Below are 21297 nucleotides of genomic sequence, written 5' to 3' on the forward strand. Positions count from 1 at the left end.
GCAAGCACAAGTCACAAAACGAGTACCATGACCGTAATTCAAGGGGGAGACGTATAGAAATAAATGATCCTGTATTCATCCTCAATCACACCATGGGGCCCAAATGGCTTGAGGGCACTGTAATTGACAAAAAGGAGAATAGGGTCATCGTGGTAAAACACAACAATGGCCAGATATGCTGTAAGCATCTGGATCAAGTAAAAAAAAGGTTCAGCATGGATACGGAGAAACCTGAAGAAGACCATAAGATGGAGCTCACACTACCACCAGCGAACGTGCAATAAGAGCTTTCGGAAGAATGCACAGTCCCTAAGGTCAGCCCGGACAGACCGGAATCAATACAGGTGACAGCCACTCACGTCAGCGTCCAACAACCAGAGCCCCAACTGCGCCGCTCCAAGAGGGAGTGTAAACCACCTGAAAGACTGAACCTATGATCCCAATAAGATTTTGGGGGCCAGGGAAGGTGATGTCATGTTTGTAACTACAATGTAACACCACTGTATTACTGTATACACTCAACTTAGATGCCCACCTTGAACCACAGGGGGTAAACTTGTGGGAGACACTCCTTACCTGATCACACAGGTATATAATGGGAAGTCCCACGCAGGGTCATCACTTCTGCAGTCCTGTAACAAAGAGCTAAGGTCACAGAGTGGTCTTGTCCCTGAAATGTGCCTCGTGTGGTTTCATGGTGTAGAGTAAGGACTTTACACAATACATTGGATTTAGGATTTGCTACTGGTGTATCAAAACTATCTGATGAGTCAGAAATAATTGAATCATTCCCACCTTCAACTCCTTTCATGTCTGCAGGTAAAATATGATCAATATGAACAAACCTAACCTGTCCATTATCTTTACCAAATATGTGTGAGGACCACATGTCTTCACCACTCTTCCTAGTAACCACTTTAACCATTTATGGTGATGATTCTTCACTCTCAACTTCTGGTTTAATTTCACACTTCTCTTTTTTACTCTACCTCTATCATGATTCTCTTTCTGTCTTAATTGATCTCTTCTACGGACTGTGCCAAATTTGGCTTTAACAACGAGAATCTGGTTCGTGGCTGTCGTTTGAGAAACAACTGTGCTGGTGTTCTACCAGTAGTTGTATGACGAGTATTGCGATATGTAATCAAAAAAATTAGCCAAATTGTGATCCAATGACAACTGTCATTTCCTTGGATTTGGATCTAACATTTGTTTTATGAGGGCACGTTTTACAATTTGTACAGTGCGCTCTGCTGCACCATTCGAAGAAGGATGGTATGATGGAACCTTGGTATGTTTCACCCATTTTTGCTCGTGAATTGTGCAAATTCTTCTGAACGAAATTGTGGTCCATTATCCGAAACAATCTCTTCAGGGAGGCCAAAAGAAGAAAATAATTTTCGTAAAATGTCCAATGTTTTACTTGTTGCTATTTTCCACATTGGACCTCAACCCACTTCGAATGGCTATCAATCACAATGGACAATTGTTGTCCTTTTAACTCAGCAAAATCAATATGTAGCCTTTGCCACACCCTGGGAGGCCATTTCCATGGCTGTAATGGTACTGATGGTGGTTGCTTGTTACTGATTGACATGTCATATACTGACTCACGATGTCCTCTATAACTTTATCAAGACCTGGCCACCATAAATATCTGCATGCAAAACTCTTGGTCAAGCACATTCCCAGGTGCTGATCATGGAGGTCTCCTAATAATTTGGACCTGAATTTATTTGGTGGAACCACTCTTGCACCCCACATGATACAATCTTTATCGACTGATAATTCATTCCGACGAATGAAGAATGGATGTGTATCTTTGTCTGTTACCTGGTTTGTCCATCCATTTGCAATATACTCATATACCTTTGACATCACTGGGTCATGTTTGGTTGCTCTACCAATCTCTTCAGCTATGAATGGCAGTTCATCAATGTATGAAAATAAAACACTTCTTCCCTATCGGGTGTAACTTGTGATGGGGAAGGCAATCTAGACATTGCATCAGCATTACTGTGATCAGCTGATCGTCTGTATTCAAATATCATATGTATATGCTGACAAAATCAAAGCCCATCTCTGCATTTGGGCCGCAGCTAATGTTGGAACTGGGGACTTTGGATGGAGGATTGCTGTTAGGGGCTTATGGTCTGTAACGATGGTAAACTTATGACCATACAAGTATTTGTGAAACTTCTTGACCCCAAACATTAATGCCAAAGCTTCTCTTTCAATTTGCGCATAATTACTCTCACTGGCACTGAGAGTACGTGAAGCAAAAGCAATTGATTTCTCCTCCTCACTACTTAATACATGAGAGATTACTGCCCCAACTCCATATGGAGAGGTATCACATGCTAGCTTAATCTCCTTAGATATGTCATAGTGAACTAACATGGTCTCTCTACCAATTTGCTTTTACATTCCTTGAATGCTGTACCACATTCTTTTGACAACTTCCAATGGACATGTTTTTTCAAAAGTTCATTCAGTGGATGTAATAATGTAGCCAAATTTGGTAGGAACTTCCCATAATAGTTCAAAAGATCCAAGAATGAACGAAGTTCAGTGACATTCCTGGGAGTGGATGCATTTCTAATTGCGTCCAATTTTTCCATGGTTGGATGTAAACCATCTTTGTCTACTCTGTACCTTAAGTACTCCACTGTATTTTTAAATAACTCACACTTATGAGCAGACACTCGTACTCTGTGCTTCTCTAGCCATATGAGAACTTAATTCAATATGTTATTATGAATTTGCCTATTTGGTGCTGAAATTAGTATGTCATCCAAATAACATATAATACCTTCAATACCTTGCAAAATCTGGTTCATCACCCCTTGGAATATGGCAGGGACAGAAGACACTCCAAACGGTAGTCTATTAAATTGATATCAGCCTAGATGAGTATTTATAGTCAAACATGACTTGGACTCCTCATCTAGTTCAAGCTGTAAGTAGGCATTCGTAAGATCCAGTTTTGAGAAGATCTAACCACCAGTCAGTGTTGTGAACAAATCTTCTATATTCGGCAATGTATTGGGGACATTACCCTCTAGAACCTGGTTTACGGTTACTTTATAATCACCACACAATCTTACCTTACCATCGGACTTAGGTACAACAACAATGGGTGTAGCCCAATTACATCGATCTATCTTACAAATAATGTTCTCAGTCTCTACTCTTTTGAGTTCTTGCTCAACTTTCTCCTTGAGTGCATATGGTATGGAACATGGCTTGTAGTAAACCGGTCTAGCGTCCTTCTGTACCCTGACACTCGCTTTGAAGCCTTGGATCGGACTGCCCGTTTCACAGAACACCTTCGGATACTTCTTGGTAACCTCATCCGTTGATGAAAATCTCACTTCCTCACAGAAAATCTTACTCCAATCAAGCTTCAGTGAGCTCAACCAATTTCTTCCCAGTAAGGCCGGCTTGTCTCCTTTCACTACTATTAGAGGCAAGTTCTAAAATTGATCTTTATATTTCACCGGTACGGTGATGCGACCTACCACAAGAATTTTCTCTCCCGAGTAGCCTCGCAGCTCTATCTTGGATTTCTTCAGTTGAAAATCACACAATTTGTCGCGGTATAGTGACTCCGATACTACACTCACAGATGCATCCATGTCGATTTCCATTGGTATCTTGAATCCCGCGACATCTGTATGGATTTTGATGCTTTCCGAATCACTGTCCATTAACCTCGTGCTCTTGATGACGTGTAACTCTTAACATCTCCTCGTCCTGTTGTTGTTCTTCCAAGCTATGTAGTCTCTTGGCATTTCTACTCATAGCTTTGAACGCTGGACTCATAGCTTTGAAAACTGGTTTACTCTTCAGTCGGCATATCTTCGCAAGATGCCCAGTCTTCCTGCAGAAGAAACACTCTGCCTTCACGTATGGACAACTTTGAGCAATGTGTTGTCCCAGGCACCTATAACACGACTTCGACGCTCTGTTAGAATTTCCAGTTTCTGAGACTTTGGGCCCCCGCCGTCTTTTACTTTGAACCTGCAGGTGGTTTACCTCGGTTGACTGATGACCGTAATTATTATTTAATTCTCAGGAATATTGTTTGGCCATGCCCATCGACCTCGCTGTCTGACAAGCAATCTCAAAAGTCAAGTCACCCGTCGTCAATAACTTCCTTCTGATCGCATCATTTTTCACCCCACAAACAAAAAGATCCCGTAATGCTCGGTTTTGAAAGTTTCCAACATTACAGTGCATCGATAGCTTTTTTAATGCCATGATGTAATCACTGATATTATCAGACTTTTGATTCCGAATCCCGAAACGATAGCTTTCAGCAATTTCTAATGGTTTGGGGATATAGTGCTGCTCCAGCTTCATTAAAATCTCTTTAAGCATTGTGTCCTTTGGCTCGTCAGGCACAAGCAGATTTACGAGGGTTTCGTATAATGCCGGACCCACCTCCGATAAGAATATCGCTTTCTTATGTTCCAACACAGCCTGGTTTTGGACTGCATTGGCTGGAACTTCGATTATGTTATTTGCAGTGAAATACATTTCTAGCCGATCCACATATGCTTTAAAACATTCCCGGTCATGTCTGTATTCACCCAACTATCCCAATACACCTGCCATTTTACTCTCTAGCTGTTCACACTGTGTGCTGTATTTTACCTCGGATTTTGTAGCGTTTTTCCAAAGGCAGAAACTTCCAAAGTCTCTCTGTCGGCTGGCTGAATCCTTCACCAACACAATTTAAGCTTTAAATCATCCAAAAAATCCCATCTCAGTCGCTAACTGTGATATATCCACAGAACACAGCACACACAGCTCCTAACATGGCAGGCAGCTCTCTCAGAAGTCTCCGGAAATCTGCCTGGTTCTGTTTATTATTAACCCTGCACTTGCAGTACACAATACATCCGCATCCACAGTGTGGAGCTACAAACATTACAAGCTTACAGACATTACAAAGAGAGTGAGAGAGTCTGGGGGGAGAGAGAGAGAGAGAGAGAGAGAGTGAGAGACTGGGGAAGAGAGAGAGAGAGAGAGAGAGAGGCTGGGGGAGAGAGAGAGAAAGAGTGAGAGAGGCTGGGAGGAGGAGCGAGGGGCATGCTGCAGGTAGGAGCAAAGGGCGCGCTGGGGGGAGGGGCGTGCTGGGGGGAGGGGCATGCTGGGGGGAGGGGACAGCAGAGAGAGAGGCTGTGGGGGGGGGGGAAGAGGGAGCGAGAGAGAGAGGCTGCGCGGGAGAGAGAGAGAGAGGCGAGGGGATGAAAGAGAGAGAGAGGCTCTGGGGAGAGAGAGAGGCTGCAGGAAGAGAGAGAGAGGCTGGGGGGCAGAGAGAAAGAGAGAGAGGCTGGAGGATAGAGAGTGTGAGAGAGACTGGGGGAGAGAGAGTGTGAGAGAAGCTGGGGGAGAGAGAGAGAGAGAGGCTGAGGGAGAGAGAGAGAGGCTGGGGGGGAGAGAAAGAGAGAGGCTGGGGGGGACAGAGAGAGAGAGAGAGAGAGAGAGAGGCTGGGGGGAGAGAGAGGCTGGGGGTGGGGGCATGTGAGAGAGGCGCTGGGGTGAGAGTGAGAGGGGCACTGGGGGGGGAGAGTGAGAGAGGCGCTGAGGGGGGAAGAGAGAGAGGCGCTGGGAGGGCAGAGTGAGAGAGGCCCTGGGGGGAGAGTGAGAGAGGCGCTGGGGGGGGGGGGGGCTGGAGAGGGAGGCGCTGGGGGGTAGAGGGAGAGGTGCTAGCGGGGAGAGGGAGTGAGAGAGAGAGGCTGGGGGAGAGTGAGAGAGGCTGAGGAGAGAGAGGGAGAGAGAGACAGGCTGGGGGGAGAGAGCGAGAGGGAGAGAGAGTGAGACGCTTGTGGGGAGAGAGGGAGAGGCTGGCGGGGGGAGAGAGAGAGAGAGAGAGAGAGGTTGGGGGAGAGAATGAGAGAGATAGAGAGAGACTGAGGCTGGGGGGAGAGAGAGGGAGGCTGGGGGAGAGAGAGAGAGAGAGAGAGGCTGGAAGGGGGGGAGAGAGTGAGAGAGGCTGGGGGTGGGGAGAGTGAGTGAGGCTGGGGGCGGGGAGAGTGAGAGAGGCTGCGGGGGGGGAGAGTGAGAGGCGCTGGAGGGGAGAGGGAGAGGCGCTGAGGGGGATAGTGAGTGAGAGAGAGAGACTGGGGGGAGAGTGAGAGAGGCTGGTGCGGGAGGGGGGAAGAGAGAGAGAGATAGAGACAGGCTGGGGGGAGAGAGAGAGAGGTTGCGGGGAGAGAGAGGGGCTGGGGGTGTCATGTATCTTACATTATTATATATAACTATATCCTAACATGCTATACATGACTGTAATAAGATATGACCTGTAACCACCAGCATACCTTACCACCAGGGGTGCACTTGCAAGAGACAGGTATATAAGGGCAGGTCTCAGGCAAGTGCAGCATTCCAGAGCTATGAAATAAAGGTGCAGGTCCAGAGTGACCTTGGCTTCACTATATGCCTTGTGTGAATCTGTACTGAGGGGACAGGACTTTACAGTGGCGACGAGTTACGGGATTACAGAATCCACAGAATGGCGAACAACGGATCAGATGAAAAGTACAATGTGGGAGACAATTGGGAGGACTTTATAGAAAGGCTCCATCAAAGCTTTGTAACCAAAGACTGGTTCGGCGACGATAAGGCAGACATGAGAAGAGCCCATCTCTTGACCAGCTGTGGCTCGAAAACATACGCTTCAATGAAGGATCTGTTGGCACCCGAGAAACCAGCAAGCAAGTCATTTGAAGAATTGAGCACACTGGTTAGAGACCACCTGAAGCCAGCGAGCAGCCTACACATGGCCAGATACAGGTTCTACAACTACAGACGCTGTGTGGGCCAGAGCATTACCGACTTCATGGCAGAACTTCAGAGGTTGGCTAGTTTATGTGAGTTCTCCGATGAACTGAGGAGAGAAATGCTGAGAGACTTTTTCATTGAAGGAATAGGCCATGCAGGCATATAATGAAAGCTCATTGAGACCAAGAACCTGACCTTAGAGGCAGCAGCACTGGTTGCACAGACATTCTTGATAGGGGAAGAAGAAACAAGGTTGATTTACAATGCAGGTACGACAACTAACGAAATATCGGAACAAGAACTTCACAGCACTAAACAAGCTGCTACCCCCACACACAGACAAAACCAGGAGAACAGGCTCTCGACAGCAGGCAGAAGCCATCACGGGCCACAAGAACTGCCGTTCACACCTCATCAACCAACAATGCAAGCAATCAACCACAAACTGAGAGAAGCTCAAGAGAGATCAGCCAGACGCAGCTCATTCTTTGGGAACACTTTGAACAATGGAACCGGTCTGTGCTGGAGGTGTGGGGGTGGGCAGTCGTCAATGGGATGTTGATTTCAGCAGGCTGTTTGCAGAAATTGTGAATATACAGGGCATTTGGCCCGCATGTGCAAAAAAACGGCAGCTCGGCTGGTATACGAATCGGATGGGTTGGAAAGCGGAGCAGAAGATGGTGGGGACAGTACCCGGGACACCGATGTACAGCTGGTCAACACGATCAATGGCCGCTGCTCCTACAACAGGACGCCTCCTATAATGATGAGGGTCCTACTCAACGGGATATTTGTCAACATGGAGCTGGATACGGGAGTGAGCCAATCTCTCATGGGCGCTCAACAATTTGAACAACTGTGGCCGCATAAAACAGACAGACCAAAACTCACAAGGGTCGACACCAAACTAAGGACCTATACCAAAGAAATCGTACCAGTCCTCAGCAGCACCATGCTCTCTGTCACACACAAAGGGACAGTGAACCGACTTCCCCTGTGGATTGTCCCCGGAGACCCCCCAGCACTGCTGGGGAGAAGCTGGCTGGCAAAACTAAACTGGAAATGGGATGATGTCCATGCCATGTCATTAGAGGAACAGACCTCCTGCTCAACAGTTATAAAGCGATTTGAACATCTCTTTCAGCCAGGTGTGGGCACTTTCAAAGGGGCCAAAGTCAAAATCTACATCACACAGGATGCTAGACCGGTCCATCACAAGGCCAGAACTGCACCCTATGTGATGAGGGAAAAGATTGAACACAAACTAGACAGGCTTCTGCGGGAAGGCATTATATCACCTGTGGAATTTAGCGACTGGGCAAGTCCCATCGTCCCAGTCATGAAGCCTGATGGATCCGTACGAATCTGTGGGGATTACAAATCTACCACAAACAGAGTCTCCCTACAGGACCAGTACCCGCTGCCCAGAGCGGAGGACTTATTTGCCACATTGGCTGGAGGTAAACTTTTCTCAAAATTAGACCTCACATCTGCGTATATGACGCAAGAATTGACCGAGGAATCCAAGCTACTCACCACACATCGAGGCCTTTTCGTGTACAATCGATGCCCATTCGGCATCAGGTCGGCAGCTGCCATAGTCCAGCGCAACATGGAGAGTCTGCTCAAGTCCATCCTGGGGACGGTTGTATTTCAAGACGACATATTTATCACAGGCAGGGACACCGACTCCCATCTTCGTAATTTGGAGGAAGTACTAAAGCAGTTGGATCGGGTAGGCCTACGAGTCAAGAAATCCAAGTGCCTGTTTCTCGCACCCGAGGTTGAATTTTTGGGCAGAAGGATTGCCGCTGATGGAATCCGACCAACAGAGTCCAAAACAGAAGCAATTCGCCTGGCACCCAGGCCCCGGAATGTCTCAGAACTGCACGCCTTTCTCGGGCTACTCAATTACTTTGGGAACTTTATGCAGAACTTAAGCACGCTGCTGGAGCCTCTCCATGTGCTACTCAGGAAGGGATGCGAATGGTTTTGGGGGGACGCCCAGGAACCCGCCTTCAATAAGGCACGCAACCTTCTGTGTTCCAACAGTGTTTTGACTTTCTTTGACCCAGGTAAAAAGCTAGATCTCACATGCGATGCGTCAGCGTATGGGGTCGGGTGCGTTTTGCAACATGTCAATAGTGCGGGCAAATTACAACCCATAGCTTATGCCTCCAGGTCACTTTCGCGGGCGGAGCGCGGTACGGAATGGTAGCGACGGAGGCGCTCGCGTGCGTGTACGGTTTCAAAAAGATGCACCAATAACTTTTCGGGGCCAAGTTCGTGTTAGAGACCGACCACAAGCCCCTCACATCCCTCATCTCTGAGACCAAGGCAATAAACGCCAACGCCTCGGCGCGAATTCAACGGTGGGCACTAATGCTGGCGTCCTACGACTATACCATAAGGCACAGACCAGGCACAGACAACTGTGCCGACGCGCTCAACAGGCTACTGGTAGTACAAATGGACAATGACAAAACCTGCCGGAGGCATGCAGACCAAGTCAAAAGCAGATTTACCAACAACACTGCAGAACCAGAGGCAGACTACAATGTGGAACTCGCACCACACCTGGTGGACAGACAGAGGGAACAAACTGAGGAAAGGGCAATCCCAACAGACAGCCCAGTCGAGTCAACAACAATCACACCAATCGAAACAGACAGCCCAGGCGAGATACCAGCAACCACACCCAAAGAAAAACAGACACCAAGGCAAACAACTGAACCACAACTCAGACGCTCCACGTGAGAGCGTAGACCACCTGAGAGACTGAACCTATAAAGTCAATAAGACCTTGGGGGAGGGTGATGTCATGTATCTTACATTATCATATATAACTGTATCTTAACATGCTATACATGACTGTAATAAGATATGACCTGTAACCACCAGCATACCTTACCACTAGGGGTGCACTTGCAAGAGACAGGTATATAAGGACAGGTCTCAAGCAAGTGGAGCATTCCAGAGCTGTGAAATAAAGGTGCAGGTCCAGAGTGACCTTGACTTCACTACATGCCTCGTGTGAATCTGTACTGAGGGGACCGGACTTTACAGGGGGGAAAGAGAGAGAAAAGCTCGGGGGAGAGACAGAGTGAAAGAGGCTGGGGTAGAGATTGAGTGAGAGAGGCTGGGGTAGAGAGAGTGTGAGAGAGGCTGGGGTAGAGAGAGTGTGAGAGAGGCTGGGGGAGAAAGAGAAAGAGAGAGAGAGAGAGAGTCTGAGGGAGAGAGAGAGAGGCTGAGGGAGAGAGAGGCTGAGGGAGAGAGAGGGGTGCTGGGGAAGAGAGAGAGAGAGAGAGAGAGAGAGAGGCTGGGGTGGGGACAGTGAGAGGCGCTGGGGGGGGGGGGGAGAGTGAGAGAGGCGCTGGGGGGGGAGAGTGAGAGAGGCGATGGGGGGGAGAGAGTGAGCGAGGCACTGGTGGGGTAGAGTGAGAGAGGCGGGGGGGGGAGAGTGAGCGAGGCACTGCAGGGGGGAGAGAGTGAGAGAGGCGCTGGGGGGGGTGAGAGTGAGAGAGGCGCTGGGGCGGGGGAGAGTGAGAGAGGCGCTGGGGGGGTGGAGAGTGAGAGAGGCGGTGGGGGGGGGAAGAGTGAGAGAGGCGGTGGGGGGGGAGAGAGTGAGCGAGGCACTGGTGGGGTAGAGTGAGAGAGGCGGGGGGGGGAGAGTGAGCGAGGCACTGCGGGGGGGAGAGAGAGAGGCTGGTGGGGGGGGGAAGAGAGAGAGAGATAGAGAGAGGCTGGGGGGAGAGAGAGGGAGAGAGAGAGAGGCTAGGGGGTGAGAGAGAGAGGGAGAGAGAGTGAGACGTTGAGGGGAGAGAGAGAGAGCGAGATAGAGAGACTGGGGGGATGGGGGGGAGAGAGAGAGAGAGAGAGGCTGGGAGGGAAGAGAGAGACAGGCTGCGGGGAGAGAGAGAGGCTGGGCGGGAGAGAGAGAGAGAAGAGGCTGGGGTAGAGAGAGAGAGAGCGAGAGAGAGGCTGGGGGGAGAGAGAGTGAGAGAGGCAGGGGGGAGAGAGAGTGAGAGAGGCGGGCAGTAGAGAGAGAGGCTGGGGGAAGAGAGAGTGAGGCTGGGGGGAGAGAGAGAAAGGCAGGGTGGAGAGAGAGAGGGACTGGGGGGGGGAGAGAGATAGGCTGGGGGGAGAGAGAGAGTGGCTGGGGGGAGAGAGAGAGTGAGAGAGGCTGGGGGGAGAGAGAGAGTGAGGGAGGCTGGTGGAAAGAGAGCGTGAGAGAGACTGGGGTAGAGAGTGAGTGAGAGAGCCTGGGGGAGAGAGAGTGTGAGAGAGGCTGGGGGAGAGAGAAAAGCTGGGGGAGAGAGAGAGAGAGGCTGGGGGTGAGAGAGAGAGAGGGGCTGAGGGAGAGAGTGAGAGGGAGAGAGAGTGAGAGAGGCTGGGGGAGAGAGGAGGAGAGAGGGGGGGTGTGAGAGAGAGAGAGAGAGAGGCTGGGAGAGAGAGAGCAAGAGAGAAAGAAAAAGAGGCTGTGGGGAGAGAGAGAGGGAGAGAGAGGCTGGGGGAGAGAAAGAGAGAGAGGCTTGGGGAGAGAGAGAGAGAGAGAGGCTGGGAGAGAGAAAGAGAGAGAGGCTGGGAGGAGGGAGAGAGAGGCTGGGGGAAGAGAGAGAGCGAGAGGCTGGGGGGAGAGAGAATGAGAGAGCGAGAGAGGCTGGGGGTGGGGGGTGGGAGAGAGAGAGAGAGTGATATGTCCTTACTATACAGTATAAATGCACACGAGGCCCAGACTTGAGAGAAGGTCACTCTGTGACCAGTTACCTTTATTACCAAGCAGTCAAGTGATGAAGGTGGGTGGAGCTTCCCCTTTTATTCCTGAAAATCCAGGTTAGGAGTGTCTCCCACAAGTTCACCCCCTTGTGGTCAATGTTCTCAAGGTGTACAACTTCGGCCAGCTTATACATGGGTTACAATGACAGTTGAATACATGACATCACCTCCCCCCCCAAAGTCTTATTGGGATCACAGGTTGAGTCTCTCTGGTGGTTTACGCTCCCTTGTAGAGCGCCTGAGTTGGCGCTCCGGTTGTTGGGCGCTGCTTGCGGTGCCTCAGGCCTGTCCGGACTGCCCACAGTGACTGGGCTCTCCTCCACTTGGTTCCGGTATTTGGTCACCTATAGTGGAGTAAACTCTATGTCGAGTTCTTCCTCTGCTTCTTCTATGGGGTTGCTGAACCTCCTTTTAGTTTGATCCACGTGTTTGCGGCAGATTTGTCCATTGGTAAGTTTAACTACCAAAACCCTATTCCCCTCTTTGGAAATCACAGTGCCTGCAAGCCATTTGGGCCCTTCAGCATAATTAAGGACAAAAATAGGGTCATTGACATCAATACATCACGCCCTCGCCTTCCTGTCATGGTAGTCACATTGTGACTAATGCCTGCTCTCAACAATTTCTTTCACAGTAGGGTGTATAAGGGATAACCTGGTTTTGAGCGTCCTTTTCATGAGCAGCTCTGCGGGTGGAACCCCTGTGAGCGAGTGTGGTCTGGATCTATTGGCCAACAGGAGGCGTGATAAGCGGCTTTGTAGGGAACCCCCTTGGATTCTGAGCATCCCCTGTTTGATTATCTGCACTGCTCGTTCCGCCTGGCCGTCTGAGGCCAGCTTGAACGGTGCCTTTCTGACATGGTTGATTCCATTGCCTGCCATGAAGTACTGGAATTCAGTGTTTGTGAAGCACGGGCCATTGTCGCTGACCAAGACATCCAGTAGACCATGGGCAGCGAACATTGCCCGTAGACTTTCTACCGTGGCAGAGGATGTGCTTGAATTTGGAGTAGGCGTCTACTACAACCAAAAACATTTTTCCCATGAAAGGACCTGTGTAGTCCATATGGATGCGTGACCATGGCTTGGCGGGCCAGGATCTGGGGCTAAGGGGGGCTTCCCTGGGTGCGCTGCCCAGCTGAGCACACGTGTTGCACCAGCGAACACAAAGTTCCAGGTCTGCATTTATCCCTGGCCACCAAACGTGCGACCTGGCAATTGCCTTCATCATGACAATGCTCGGGTGCTCATTGTGAAGTTCTCTGATAAACACCTCTCTGCCGCTCTGGGGCATGACTATTCGGTTTCCTCACAGTAGGCAATCAGCCTGAATCGAGAGTTCATCCTTGCGCCTATGAAACGGTTTAAATTCCTCAGGGCATGCCCCATATGTGGCTGCCCAGTCCCCATTCAGGACTCATTTCTTAACTAAAGACAGTAGCGGGTCTTTATTTGCCCAGACTTTAATCTGCCGGGCTGTCACAGGTGAGCCTTTGCTTTCGAAAGCTTCAACAGCCATGACCATCTCAGCATCATGCTCAGTTGCCCCCTCAGTGGTGGCTAGTGGGAGCCTGCTAAGTGCATCGGCGCAGTTTTCAGTGCCCGGTTTGTGCCGAATTGTGTAGTAATAGGCGGCTAATATAAGTGCCCACCTCTGCGGGCCAATGCATTCACATTTATGGCCTTGTTGTCGGCCAAAAGGGACGTTAGGGGTTTCTGATCTGTCTCCAGCTCAAATTTCCTGCCAAACAGGTACTGGTGCATTTTTTTTACTGCATATACACACGCTAGCGCTTCCTTTTCTACCATCCCGTACTCCTTTCTGCCTGGGACAGACTTCTGGTGGCATTGGCATTGACATGCTGCAACACACATCCTACCCCATAGGACGACGCATCGCACGTTAGAACAAGTTTCTTACACGGGTCATATAACATGAACAGTTTGTTGGAGCATAACAAGTTGCGTGCTCTATCAAAAGCCCTTTCCTGGCTGTCCCCCCAGACCTTTGCGTAGGAGCACATGTAGCGGCTCTAACAGCGTGCTCAATTTGGGAAGAAAGTTACCAAAATAGTTCAGGAGCCCCAGGAAAGAACACAGCTCCGTCGTGTTACGGGGTCTGGGTGCTCTCTGGATCAATTCCGTTTTGGACGCAGTGGGTCTGATCCCGTCTGCTGCTACCCTCCTCCCCAGGAATTCGACCTCTGGAGCTAAGAAGACGCACTTCACCTTTTTCAGTCGCAGCCCTACCCGGCCCTGTCTGCACAGCACCTCCTCCAGGTTGTGGAGGTGTTCTTCAGTATCGTAATCCGTGATGAGGATGTCATCTTGAAAAACCACTGTCCTTGGAATCAACTTGAGGAGGCTTTCCATATTTCGTTGAAAGGTTGTGGCGGCCGAACGAATCCCGAACGGACATCTGTTATACTCAAACAAACTTGTGTGTCGTGATGGTGGTCAGCTTCTTCGACTCACTCGCCAGCTCCTGGGTTATGTAAGCTGAGGTCAGGTCCAATTTTGAAAAAACTTTGCCGCCGGATAGCGTCGCAAAGAGGTCCTCCGCTCTCGGTAGCGCGTACTGGTCTTGGAGTGACACCCGATTGATGGTGGCCTTGTAATCGCCACATATCCTGACCGACCCATCCGCCTTGAGCACCGGCACGATCGGGCTCGCTCAGTCACTGAATTCGACTGGCGAGATGATGCCTTCCCTCAGCAGGCGGTCCAATTCGCATTCCACCTTTTTCCGCATCACGTACGGCACCGCTCTGGCCTTGTGGTTTACTGGCCTGGCGTCCGGGTTTATGTGAATCACTACCTTGGCCCCCATGAAAGTGCCGATGCCGGGTTGAAATAATGAGTCAAATTTGTCCACGACCTGTGAGCATGGTACTCACTCCACAGAAGAAATTGCATTGACATCGTCCCATTTCCAGTTCATGACAGCAAGCCAACTCCTCCCCAGCAGTGCAGGACCATCCCCCGGGACAATCCAGAGTGGCAACCTGTTCTCCGAATCTTTGTGGGTCACGACTACCGTAGCGCTGCCGAGCACCGGAATGATCTCCTTTGTATATGTCCGTAGCTGTGCGTCAATCGCCAATAATTTTGGCCTCCTGGCCTTGGACACCCACAACCTTTCAAACTGTTTGATACACATCAGGGACTGGCTGAACCCCGTATCTAGCTCCATTAATACTGGGATGCCATTGAGGAGCACTTTCATCATTATCAGTGGCGTCCTGGTATATGCACTGTATATGTGCTCCATATGAACTCGCTGAACTTCAGCTTCCAGCGATTTCCCCCAATATTCATTTGGGCTCGTAGGGCTTACATCGGCCCGTCCTCCTCGTACATCAACCTGGCTGCAGGCTTCCTGCACATACTCGCCAAGTAACCGCTGACGTTGCAGTTTCTGCAGATATATTGCTGATACCTGCAAGCTCTGGCTGGGTGTTTGCCTCCACACCTCCAGCCTGAGCTGGAGGCCCCGTTGTTGGAAACAAAAGGTCCATAACCAGTCAATCGTCTCTGACTGTCTCTGTAACTGTCCTTAAGTGCACCATTAACAGGTGTTGATGGCCCCATTACTGGCCGAATTATCCATTGCGATGGCATGAATCGCCGTTCAGCTAGCCATTGTCTCTGTTGAATTCCCCCTTTGGGTTCGACTACATGCTGGGGCATGTCCGATTGCCCTTGTCTGTCTAGAGAACTGTGTGCCGCGTTAACAATGTTGACTCCCTGGTCGTTTGCCGCATGTGAGCCAAGATTTTTGTCATACATCATTCTGGTCTCTTCCTCCCCTGAGATAAATGTCTGGGCTATCAGAGCCACCGTTTCCAGGGTCAAGTCTTTGCTCTCAATCAGTTTCCTGAAGACCCCAGCGTGCCTGATGCCCTCAATAAAAAAGTCTCACAGCATCTCTGCTCTGCATGCATCTGGGAACTTACATAGGCTCGCCAGTCACCAGAGATCTGCCACGAAGTCTGGAACGCTTTGCCCTTCTTGCCGCTGGTGCGTGTAAAACCGGTATCTTGCCATGTGCATGCTGCTCGCGGTTCAAGGTGTTCCCCGATTAATTTACTGAGCTCTTCGAATGTCTTGTCCGCCGGCTTCTCTGGCGCTGGAAGGTCCTTCATCAGGGAGTACGTTCTGGATCCACAAACCGTCAGGAGATAAGCCCTGCGTTTGTCGGCCGAATCCTGTCCCAACCATTCCTTAGTGACAAAGCTTTGCTGTAGTCTCTCAATAAAGTCGTCCCAATCATCACCAACACAGTACCTCTCTTCTGTTCTACAACTACAGACGCTGTGTGGGCCAGAGCATACCCGACTTTGTGGCAGAACTTCGGAGACTGGCTAGTTTATGTGAGTTCTCCGATGAACTAAGGAGAGAAGTACTGAGAGACTTTTTTATTGAAAGAATAGGCCACGCAGGCATATTCCGAAAGCTTATAGAGACCAAGAACTTGACCCTAGAAGCAGAAGTACTGGTCGCACAGACATTCTTGGCAGGAGAAGAAGAACCGAGGTTGATCTATACTGCAGGTACGACAACTAATGAAACATCGGAACAAGGGGTTCACAGTGTGAAACGAGCCGCTATCCTCACACACAGACAAAGGCAGGAGAGCAGGCCTTCAGCAGCAGGAAGTGGCACCAGAACCCATCAAGGGCCACAGGAATGGCCGTTCACACCTCATCAACCCACAATGCGAGCAATCAACTACAAACTGAGTGAAGCTCAAGAGAGATCAGCCAGCCGCAGCTCATCCTTCGGAAACAATGGAAGCGGTCTGTGCTGGAGATGTGGAGGAAGGCACTCAACAAGTGGGTGTCGATTTCAGCATTCTGTTCACAGAAACTGCAACTATACAGGGCATCTGGCTCGCATGTTCAGAAAAACAGCAACTCGGCTGGGATACGAATTGGAAGGGTCGGAAAGCGGACTAGAAGACGGTAGGGACAGTGCCCGGGACCCCGGGGTACAGCGGGTCAACACAATCAATATCCACTGTTCTTACAACAAGACGCCTCCAATAATGATGAGGGTCCTACTCAAAGGGATACCCGTCAACATGGAACTGGTCACGGGAACTAGTCAATCTCTCATGAGCATCCAAAAATTTGAACAGCTGTGGCCGCACAAAAGCAACAGACCAAAACTCACAAGGATCGACACCAAACTAAGGACCTATACCAAAGAAATCGTCCCAGTCCTTGGCAGCGCCATACTCTCAGTCACACACAAAGGGACGGTGAACCGACTTCCCCTGTGGATTGTCCCTGGAGATCTCCCAGCACTGTTGGGGAGAAGCTGGCTGGCAAAACTAAATTGGAAATGGGATGATGTTCACGCCATGTCGTCAGGGGAACAGACCTCCTGCTCAACAGTTCTCAGTCGTTTTGAACATCACTTTCAGCCAGGTGTGGGCACCTTCAAAGGGGATAAAGTTAAAATCTACATCACACAGGATGCCAGACCAGTCCATCACAAGGCTAGAGATGTGCCTTATGTGATGAGGGAAAAGATTGAACACGAACTGGACCAGCTTCTGCGGGAAGGCATTATCTCACCCGTGGAATTTAGCGACTGGGCAAGTCCCATCATCCCCGTCATGAAGCCTGATGGATCCGTACGAATCTGTGGGGATTACAAGTCTACCATAAACAGAGTCTCCCTACAGGACCAATACCCGCTGCCCACAGCGGAGGACCTATTTGCCACGTTGGCTGGAGGAAAACTTTTCTCGAAACTAGATCTCACATCTGCGTATATGACGCAAGAACTGACCAAAGAGTCTAAGCTACTCACCACCATCAACACACATCGAGGCCTTTTTATGTACAATCGATGCCCATTCGGCATCAGGTTGGCAGCTGCTATATTCCAGCGCAACATGGAGTGTCTGCTCAAGTCCATCCCGGGGACGGTTGTGTTTCAAGATGACATACTCATCACGGGCAGGGACACCGACTCCCATCTCCGCAATTTGGAGGAAGTACTAAGTCGATTGGATCGGGTAGGCCTAAGAGTTAAGAAATCCAAGTGGCTGTTTCTCGCGCCCGAGGTTGAATTTTTGGGCAGAAGGATTTCCGCTGATGGAATCCGCCCAACAGAATCCAAAACCGAAGCAATTCGTCTGGCACCCAGGCCCCGGAATGTCTTGGAACTGCGCGCCTTTCTCGGGCTACTCAATTACTTTGGAAACTTTATGCAGAACTTGAGCACGCTACTGGAGCCTCTCCACGTGCTACTCAGAAAGGGGTGCAATTGGTTTTGGGGGGACGCCCAAGAACGCGCCTTCAATAAGGCACGCAACCTTCTATGTTCCAAGAATGTTTTGGCCTTTTTTGTACCAGGTAAAAAGTTAGTTCTTACATGTGATACGTCAGCGTATGGGGTTGGGTGCGTTTTACAGCACGTCAATGATGCGGGTAAATTGCAGCCCATTGCTTATGCCTCCAGGTAATTTTCGCGGGTGGAGCGCGGGTACGGTATGGTTGAGAAGGAGGCGCTCGTGTGCGTGTACGGTGTCAAAAAGATGCACCAATACCTTTTCGGGGCCAAGTTCGCATTAGAAACTGACCACAAAACCCTCATGTTCCTGCTATCCGAGTGCAAGGCAATAAATGCCAATGCCTCGGCGCGCATTCAGCAGTGGGCACTCATGCTGGCATCTTACGACTACATAATAAGGCACAGACCAGGCACAGACAACTTTGCCGACGCGCTTAGCAGGCTACTCCTGGCGACCACGGAAGCGTCCGATGAACAGGACTGTGAGATGGTCATGGCAATCAATGCCTTTGAATCCACAGGTTCGCCCATGACGGCTCGCCAAATCAGAGCCTGGACGACCAGCGACCCCACGTTATCCTTAGTCAAAAGATGTGTTTTAACTGGTGACTGGGCAGAGGCTCGCGATGCCTGCCCCGAGGAGATCAAACCTTTCCATAGGCGCATGCTTGAACTATCACTACAGGTAGACTGCCTGATGTGGGGCAGCCTAGTAGTTATGCCCTTGCGAGGCAGAGGCGTTTGTCCGGGATCTCCACCGCGAGCACCCAGGGATCGTCCTTATGAAGGCCATAGCCAGATCCCATGTCTGGTGGCCTGGCATTGACACGAACTTGGAGCTCTGCGTCCGTCGGTGCACCATTTGTGCCCAACTCAGTAATGCCCCCAGGGAGGCCACCTAAGCCCCTGGCCCTGGCCCACCAAACCGTGGTCGCGGGTGCATGTAGACTATGCGGGCCCATTCATGGGCAAAATGTTCCTCTTAGTCGTCGATGCATTTTCAAAGTGGATCGAGTGCACCATTTTAAACTCGAGCACCACCTCCACCACTGTGAAGAGCCTTAGAACCATGTTTGCAACGCACGGAATTCCTGACATATTGGTCAGTAATAATGGTCCGTGCTTCACCAGCGCAGAATTTCGAGATTTTATAGTTGACCACGGCATAAATCACGTTAAGACGGCACCATTCAAGTCGGCCTCCAATGGCCAGGTGGAGCAAGCAGTGCAAATCGTTAAACAAGGCATGCTAAAAATCCAAGGTCCCATGCTGCAGAGCCGCCTGTCGCGACTGCTGCTGGCGTACAGATCTCGTCCACATTCGTTGACTGGGGTTCCCCCGCGCAACTATTGATGAAATGGACCTTAAAGACTAGGCTCTCATTAATCCTTCCAGACATGCATGAAATTGTTGAGGCAAAGCGACGGAAGCTAACTGAGTACCATGACCGAAATTCGAGGGGGAGGTGGAATGAGATAGGGGACAAAGTGTTTGTGCTAAACTATGGCAGGAGTCCCAAGTGGCTTGCAGGGACAGTAACAGGCAAGGAAGGAAACAGGCTACTGGTTGTACAAATGGACAATGGCCAAACCTGCCGGAGGCATGTAGACCAAGTAAAAAGTAGATTCACCAACAACACTGCAGAACCAGAGGCAGACTACAATGTGGAACTCACACCACACCTGGTGGACAGACAGAGGGAACAACCTGAGGAAAGGGCAGTCTCAACAGTCCCAGGCGAGATATCAGCAATCACACCGAAAGAAAAACAGACACCAAGGAAAACAACTGCACCACAACTAAGACGCTCCACGCGAGAGCGTAGACCACCTGAGGGACTGAATCTATAAAGACAATAAGACCTTGGGGGAGGGTGATGTCATGTATCTCACACTACTGTATATAACTGTATCTTACCATGCTATGCATGACTGTAACTAGATATGGCCTGTAACCACAAGCATACTTTACCACTACGGGTGCACTTGCAGGAGACACTGCATACCTGTTCCACACAGGTATATAAAGGCAGGTCTCAGGCAAGTGTGGCACACGAGAGCTGTGAAATAAAGGTGCAGGTCCAGAGTGACCTTTACTTCAGCATGTGCCTCGTGTAAGTCTGTACTGCAGGGTCAGGACTTAACAGTAGAGAGAAAGAGAGAAAGATTGGGCGGCGGGGGAGAGAGAGAGTGAGAGAGAGAGAGAGAGAGAGAAAGAGAGGCTGGGGGAGAGAGAGAGAGGCGCTGTGGGGAGAGTGAGAGAGGTGCTGTGGGGAGAGTGAAAGAGGCACCGCGGGGCAGAATGAGAAAGGCACTGAGAGGGGTGAGTTAGAGAGGCACTGGCGGGGGGGGGGAGAGTGAGGGAGGCGCTGTGGGGAGAGGGAAGAATGAGAGAGGCGCTGGGGGGGGGAGAGTGAGAGGCACTGTGGGGATGAGTGACAGAGGCGCTGGATGGGGGGAGAGTGAGAGGTGTTGGGGGGAGAGGGAGAGGCGCTGGGGGGGAGTGGGAGTGAGAGAGAGAGGCTGGGGGGAGAGTGAGAGAGGCTGTTGGGGGGCGAAGAGAGAGAGAGATAGAGAGGGGCTGAGGAGAGAGAGAGGGAGAGAGAGACAGGCTGGGGGGAGAGAGAGAGTAAGAGAAGCTGGGGGGAGAGAGAGAGCGAGGGAGAGAGAGAGAGAGGGAGAGAGCGAGAGAGGCTGGGGGAGAGAGAGAGAGAGAGAGAGAGAGAAAGAGGCTGGGAGGGGGGTAGAGAGAGAGGCTGGGGGGAGAGAGAGAGAGAGAGAGAGAGAGAGAGAGATAGAGGCTGTCGGGAGAGAGAGTGAGAGCACCTGGGGGGAGAGAGAGTGAGATAGGCTGGTGGAAGGGAAGAGAGAGGGGGTGTGTGTGAGAGAGAGAGAGAGAGAGAGAGAGAGAGGTTGGGAGAGAGAGAGAGAAACACTGGGAGAGAGAGAGAGCGAGCGAGAGAGGCTGGAGGGAGAGAGAGAGGGAGAGAGAGGGAGGGAGAGAGAGAGAGAGAGAGAGAGAGGCTGGGTGGGGAGAGAGAGAGAGAGAGAGAGAGAGAGAGAAGCTGGGGGAGAGAAAGAGAGAGAGAGGCTGGGGGGTGAGCGAGAGAGAGAGGCTGGGGGAAGAGAGAGAGTGAGAGAGAGAGGCTGGGGGAAGAGAGAGAGTGAGAGAGAGAGGCTGGGGGAGAGAGAGAGAGAGAGAGTGAGAGAGAGCTGGGGGAGAGAGAGAGAGAGAGAGGCTAGGGTGTGAGAGAACGAGAGACAGTGAGAGAGGTGGGGTAGAGAGAGAGAGAGAGAGAGAGAGAGAGAGGCTTGGGGCAGAGGGAGGGGGGAGGGAGAGAGAGAGGCTGTTGTAACGTCTGTAAGCTTGTAATGTTTGTAGCTCCACACTGTGGATGTGGATGTATTGTGTACTGCAACAGCA

The sequence above is a fragment of the Pristiophorus japonicus genome, chromosome 1 (assembly GCF_044704955.1).
Source record: "Pristiophorus japonicus isolate sPriJap1 chromosome 1, sPriJap1.hap1, whole genome shotgun sequence".
Classification (NCBI taxonomy): Eukaryota; Metazoa; Chordata; class Chondrichthyes; family Pristiophoridae; genus Pristiophorus; species Pristiophorus japonicus.